We start from the raw sequence: 7344 nt of genomic DNA on the forward strand, positions 1-7344 counted from the left end.
ATTATGCTATCTATAGTGTGCATCATACACTGCACAACTGTAAGCTGTTAAAAATTATCAGACATTGACACCGTGCACCGCATGCTGTAGTCAAGAGCATTCGTAGCACACACAATGTGTTGTGGCTAAGAACATTCGCGGTGCGCATCACACACTGCGGTTAAGGGCATTTGCAGCGCACGGTGTGCCCTACAGTTAAGAGCATTTGCAGCGCACGGTGCAAGTTGCACTTAAGAGCATTTGCAGCGCACGATGTGCATTGCGGTTAAGAGCATTTGTAGCACATCCTACGTGTTGCAGTTAAAATGTAATATTAACCGTATATAAGTATCTACATCATATGATTATTATTAATATTTATTTAAAATATATAATCCAAATTTACAATTTAGACATCATCACAATTCATTCATCACATAAAATAGAAATAAAAATTTGTCGAAAAGGAATTAAAATATGAATACAAAATCACATTTGAGTCATAATTTTTAGACATCATAATTTTTATTCATATAATAAACATTTGAGTCAATTTTACAAATGAAACACTAGTGATAAGTCTTTCCCATTCAAAGTTAATACAACATTAGAAATAACTGAAAAGGAACCTACTCTCGCAGTTAACTAAAAAAGTTTGCCACATGATTTTCTACCCTCTACTTAAATTTATCACATGCTAAGGAAAATCTGCACTGTCTCTCTTTATCTTGATAGTTTTTGATATTATGTCCTATGAATACATGAATAGCGCACTTCTTCAATGTTTGGATTGCACCAAGAGGAACCTACAACAAGCAAAATGACAACTACTAATAGAAACAATTGTAGACTTATATGATCCAAAAGTAACAAAAGCATTTAGTGGAGCCAAAGTACACTACAAAAAGTTGAACACTTAGAGAAATGAAGTAATGCATAAAAAAGATAATAGTTTCGCCTTGAAAAAAAAATAAAGAAAGCTAAATGAACAAGAAGACTAATTAAAAGGAATCGAGGAAGTTTTACATACAAATGAATCTATAAAAAAAATGGCCTTTCTATACAATTCAAGATTGATTCAGAAAATCACTGCTAACTAATCGCACATAATCTCTGTGAGTAGAAATGCACCTTTTCTCCTAAAATTGGGTCAATCAGAGGTTGATCAATAGTAGCTTGACTAAGATACATGTTGCCCCTAGTAGCCCGAAACAAAATTCTTTCAAAAGAGATTGCCTTCTCCTTGGGCACAAGTCCACTAACAAATCCAAGTTTTAATTGCTATGATGGCTCTGTCAACATTTCTTGAACAATGATACCAAGAATGTTATTGAAAATTCAGATAAAACAACAAATAGAAGGAACATGATGGTTGCAATACTTGTTCCAATAGCAAAGGACTATCAAGAGAACCATCAGTGTTTTGGTGTGACTCATTTTCTCTCTGCTGAGCAGTAGCACTACTCTGCTTCGAGTGAAAAAATTCTCCAACCTGAAAACAAGGAAGAAAGTTCATAATGCATGATTGATAAAGTTATCAAAAACATAAGCACAAATATGGGATGGTTTTGTGGTTGCAGTCCCCATAATTTATTACACTTGAGATTATAGCCTCTACCACATTTTAAGTGGTGGGCTTCATGACTGAGAAACTTAAAAAATCATTAGAAAGAAACACTATCAAATGCAGAATCAAAAGTTATATGTGTGTGTGTGTGAAAATGTTAGCCTGCACATTTATAGGCGACCCTCATAGGTCCGAGCGCCCGAAGTCACCTCCGGGTGCCCAGATCCCCAAAAGTGAATCGGGGTGTCCGGGGATGACTCCGGGTGCCCGAATTTGTGAGGGTCGCTATGAGTGTGCAGGTAAAGATGTGCAGTCTAACAACTCTCTCTCTCTCTTTATATATATATATATATATAAAATGAAAGACTTTGACTGCTATCAAGTACATAGGATGTGAAAAGTTTATTTTCAAACTTCAAGCACCATATACCAAACAAAGAGGTTGATGTCGCATCTTCATTTTATTCATGAAAGTAAGCATAGGAGTTCCTAAAGGTCTTATGTGCATATTAACTAACAAGAACATTCTAAAATCTACAAAAAAAAAAAAAACAAAAATGAGAACGCCTCAAACCTTCCTTGACAAAATATGGCAACCCAACATCTTTTAATTTGCAATGTACAATTATGTTTGACTAATTGTCCTTATCACACACCTCTATAGTTACATGTCCAATCTAAAAAAAGAACTCAAGAACCACTTGAACAATTATTATTTCTAGAAAAGAAAATGTTTGATGATAACTGAAATTCAATCTGAAGTATTACATGATTACCAAGTCATCTTATTCTTTATGAGCTCAAACTTGAAAGGTTATCTATCCAATTAAGATTTTAAGACTAAATTTTAGAACAATCCAGTAATGGTACTATTGATGCAATTACTATAGTTAATCGAGTCCTTAACTAATAGGCTTGCTGCATCAATAAGTCAACTTAGCATCATGCTCCATGATTTAGAAGGCACACCAATGTCTTCATAAGATAAAGACTTCTTTATAATTATGATTATGCTGAATAGTAGGTAAACACTTGAATGCAGGATTAATAAAAGCAATAGGATAAAATTCATATTATTACAATGAACAAAACCAAAATGACAATTACAAAATTTACTTAGAACTGTGCAATCAATATACAAATTATACCTTTTTGAGAACTAACATGTACTCAACTAGTTCATTATAAGCTCTTTGTAGTTTTTCATTGTTTGAATTAACTTCAATTAGCTCAGCTTCAATCTCTCCTAGTTTTATCTTCCATAAATGCTAAAGTTCAGTACAAGAACATTTATATATCACAAGCATATGCCAACATGCAAATAGCACTTGAACAACAATGTCACCTCCAATTCATCAAAATCGATATGGATTTGTGTTGGAATTTCTGAATGCACAATTCCAACCTTTGCCATTTGATCTTTCATGAATCTTAGTTTGCGTGACATTTCACCACATCTTTTGATTTGTAAAGTAGTTAAGAAGATACATTTAGAGAGGATGGGAAATATTAGAGAAATGAAACTGTAGATATGAAAAATGGTGAACAAATAAAGCTAACTATAAAAGAAATAATAAGTAATCTGTAGACTAATGTCAAAAAAAAATATAAATTTCTCCTTTAAGCACAAAAAAAGTGCAATTTATTTTCTTATATTTCAATTAAGTAATGCCCATATTTAACTGGAAAAGGTATACCCCAATCTTCTAAAACAATTAATAGTGAAGGCAATGTGGAAGATATCAAAAAAAGAAGAAGAAGAAGAAGAGAAGAAAATACCTGATTTGCATATGTTCACTGAAAGGACTTTTATCTGCATTAAGCTGAAATTGTTGGATATTAGAAATCATTAAAAAATTTCACATACAGGTAGATTTGAATAACTACTTCATACATAGAGTTTCAACAGAATCACTCTCCTCAACAACCTTTTGAAGAAAAACACCAAGTAAACAAACACAAGTTAAATAGAAAAAAATATCAAACCTTTCTCTGCATGCATAGGGCTTCAGAAGGTCTCAAAAAATCAAACCATTCTTTGCACACATAGGATCGACAGTAGACTCAACGACGATGAGATTCGAGCGGAAGAGAGAGGGGAGATCATGTGACGGCAAAGGACCGAATGGGAACTAAGATGCGGTGGGGCCAGCGGCAGAGGTGGTCACGATGAGATGCTTGTGGGCGACGAAGAGCCCGTGGGGCGAGTCAAAACTAGAGTTACAGCTGGGGTCAGGGATTGCGAAGTGTGAGAGCGCCAAAAAGAGGGAAGAGAGGGCTAGAGGGCCTGTGCGGGGTGGTGAAGGTATCAGCGATGGAGGTTTTCAAGTGACAAAGGTTTCGGCGATGGAGGTTTTAGTGGCGAAGGTTTTTGGTCCGTAAATTGTGAATCAGATGGACGAGGATTATTGATTTGAATGGACCTATTTATTTAAAATAGAATCTATTCAAATTAAAAATCCTCATTTAATGGATCATTTGATCCATAATTTATGGACTAGAGAATCTCTCTCAAGATTTTCAATAGGGTGACGGGGTAGGATTCGGCGTGGAACGGTGCATGAAAAAAAGCACGCTGTCAAAATTTTAATTGTAATATTTTTGAAAGTACATTTTGCGTGCTGTTAAAATTGTCATCCTTAAAATTTGTGCATACTTTTAACAACGCACAAAAAAAATACACTATTAATATTTAAGTTTTAATAGCATACAATTTTTTAGAAGCCGTTATTTGTATAAGGATAATACTATCCATAGCATATTTAATTAAGCGTGTTATAAAAATTATTATTAATGATGTATCTTAATTGTATGTTATTGATGATACATTATGAAAAATCATATTTGTTGTAATATCGTCATCCACCTCCTCCTCTTACTCATCATCATGGTCATTCTCATAAATTTTACTTGAATCCACGTTTATCAATACTCTTATTGGATCTCATAATATTGGAATCATATTCCTCAATTAAATATATTTACAATTTCCTTTTGTTGATATGCACTGTCTTCCAAACATTCTTTAATTTTTTTCCCAAGCTTTCATTTTACAAATTAATTTTGTCACGTTCCAATCTAGGATATGAAGCATAGAATACTTGAATCACTTGTTGTGCCAACACAAATGGTGCATATCTTTTATACAATCTCTTATGATTTATTTCAACCAAAATATATTGTGGATGCACCTTTCTCCCTTTAATAGGGTCAAACTAACAACACATGAATAGAATAACTTGCATTTAGGATATTCTACCTCTATAATTTCATCCAGCAAATCATAAAAATCAATTCTTTCACCTTCATCATTGGATGAATGAACACAGACCCTATTATTCAATTATAGTCTTCTCCATTTCATATTCTTGAGTATGAAAATTTTATCCATTTATAAAATATGTTGGCCAAGTACGAACCAATACTTTTGGACCTCATGACAAAAGCATTAACAAATCTTGTTCAAGGTGAATTTGATTATCATGAACCTAAAGTCAAATAAGCCAATTGGTAAAAGTATGCATATGTGTAAACCAAATTTAGATTGTTTACTTAAATATTATTTGAATCATGGTACAAATTCTTCTTCTTATATATATATATATATATATACACACACTTGAGGCACAAAATAATATGATGTAAAAGTTACAACTTCATAATGTATACATTAACAATAGAGGATTCAACAAGTAGTTTATTTTTCACTTTTTTCTTCAAATGATATAGATATCTGATGATAATAAAATAAATTATATTAGATATTAATATATAATAAAATCAAGAACTTTTAATGCATTCAGATTGTCGAAGTATCGAAGGTGAAAATGTTACCTTTCAAATGGATATTAAAGGTCCCTTGATGGCCGACTAGGGGAGTGAATAGCCCTACAAGTCACAAGTAACAATTTCTTTTGCTATTTTTGTCAACAAAGACAAACACAAGTTAGTTGAACAAGTAATAGTTAAACATGATATAAAATAAAGAAGAGACACAGAACTTTTATTTATTTACAACTAGGGAGGTTATTAATCTAAGACAAATATCAGCTCACTAAAAGTTCTTCTTCGATGAAGGCGGAGTAGCCTCTTACAAACGATAATAGCGTAGAATTACAAAGCATAATGAAAGAATTGAAAGTACATAGTTCGTAAACTAGTGTCGTGTTGAATGAAGAGGATCAGGGCTCTATTTATAGCTCACTGGTCAAAATATAGCTATTGATGATGTGGCGGGTTCCGAGCACTTAGACCAAGTCCGGGCACCTCTACTATGGCATTTATCCGCTCTGCAACGACTCCACAATGGCTTCGTGATAAGTCTCCTATCCATGCCCGGACACCTGGACCGGTCTGGGAGCCTAGAACGTTACTGACATGGATCCAAATTCTATCTCCATTGCAACATCTCCGAAAGGAAGCCTCTGTTGGCCCAAGCTGGTATGGGGGCTTGGATTGGTCTGGTGGCTTGGACTGGTCCGAGGGCTAGGGGTGTAAATGAACCAAGTCGTTTATGAGCTATTTGAAGTTCGATTCGATAAAAGCTCGATTGAGCTCGTTTAATGAGGCTCGTTAAGATAAATAAACCAAGCTCAAGCTTCACAATATTCAGCTCGTTAGCTCGTAAACATGTTCGTTAAGCTCATGAATCAACTTTTAAATAAAAAAATAATAATTTTGATATTGAATTTATAGATTTTTATACTCTACATATGAAACATATAGACAAATATATTAAATTTATTTATTAGAATAAAATTATAAATTTTAATAAGAATATTCTAATTTTCTTTAAATATATAATTTAATTTTTAATGAATATTTAAATTTATAATTTATATTTATTAAGCTCGTTTATGCTTGATAAAAGCTCGAATAAGCTCGTGAGCCATGAATATTTGTTAAATAAAGCTCGAGCTCGGCTCGATTATAAGTAAGCCAAACTCAAATATTCAAGAGTTTGGCTCGACTTAGCTCGATTACACCCCTAGTCTGGGCGCTTGGACAAGTTAACTTCGTGTTGACTTGTTCGACTGCTGCTCCGATCGCTTGGGTGATTCTCTTACCATCCAGAGTTGAGCTCACTCGAACCCAACTCCGACCTTCTCCTCGAACAGTCTTGCGCTCTGGCTTCTTGTCCTTCGGATGTGCTGCGTGTGTCATTCCCGTCCGCCGGTGTACTTTTCTAATGTGCCTCGTCCCTCAGATGCACCGAGCCAGTAATTCGCTTCCCATGTCATCCTTCTCGGTAGCTGTATCTTCCGCTCGACTTCTTTGTGTTCCTAAGTTCCTACACACTTTGATACAAGGATCAAACACAACACGACCTAACTTAATTTGGTTGATCCCATCACAAATCTCCCACGATACTTACAGATACATTCATAAAAAATGGAAAGGTTTCTATATTTGGCCTCGTATAGCAAGTGAACCAAAAGATGTTCCATGTAATCAAAAAATAAGGGTGGAAATATCATTTTCAAATTACACAAAATTATTGGCATGCCTCTCTCTAACGTCTTCATGTATGAATGTCTCAAAACTATTGAGCAAATATTATGTAGGAAAATGCTTCACTCCATAATGACACCCCATACAAAGTTTGCTAAGAGATCCTTAAAAGCAATTGGAATGAGTCTTTGCATGATTATATAACAGTTATAACTTTTCGAACCAATCAATTGACATTCCTTCATATTGACACATCTTTCGAGATTAGAGACATAACCATCTGAAAATTTCAATAATTTTAACCATTTAAAAATAATACATCTCTTATTTTTATTTAATATATAAAT

General features: G+C 33.9%; 1 long non-coding RNA gene across 1 annotated transcript; it reads right to left on the minus strand.

Annotated features, from left to right (window-relative positions):
* Positions 1–485: 485 nt before the first annotated feature.
* On the minus strand, positions 486–3836 carry LOC122053639. The gene is made up of 5 exons (XR_006132277.1): positions 3533–3836; positions 3326–3369; positions 1361–1471; positions 1111–1283; positions 486–785 (listed from the first exon to the last, which is right to left on the minus strand). It is a non-coding gene; the product is annotated as an uncharacterized LOC122053639 (long non-coding RNA).
* Between the last annotated feature and the right edge of the window lie 3508 nt (positions 3837–7344).

This window comes from Zingiber officinale, chromosome 3A (assembly GCF_018446385.1).
Source record: "Zingiber officinale cultivar Zhangliang chromosome 3A, Zo_v1.1, whole genome shotgun sequence".
Taxonomy (NCBI): Eukaryota; Viridiplantae; Streptophyta; class Magnoliopsida; order Zingiberales; family Zingiberaceae; genus Zingiber; species Zingiber officinale.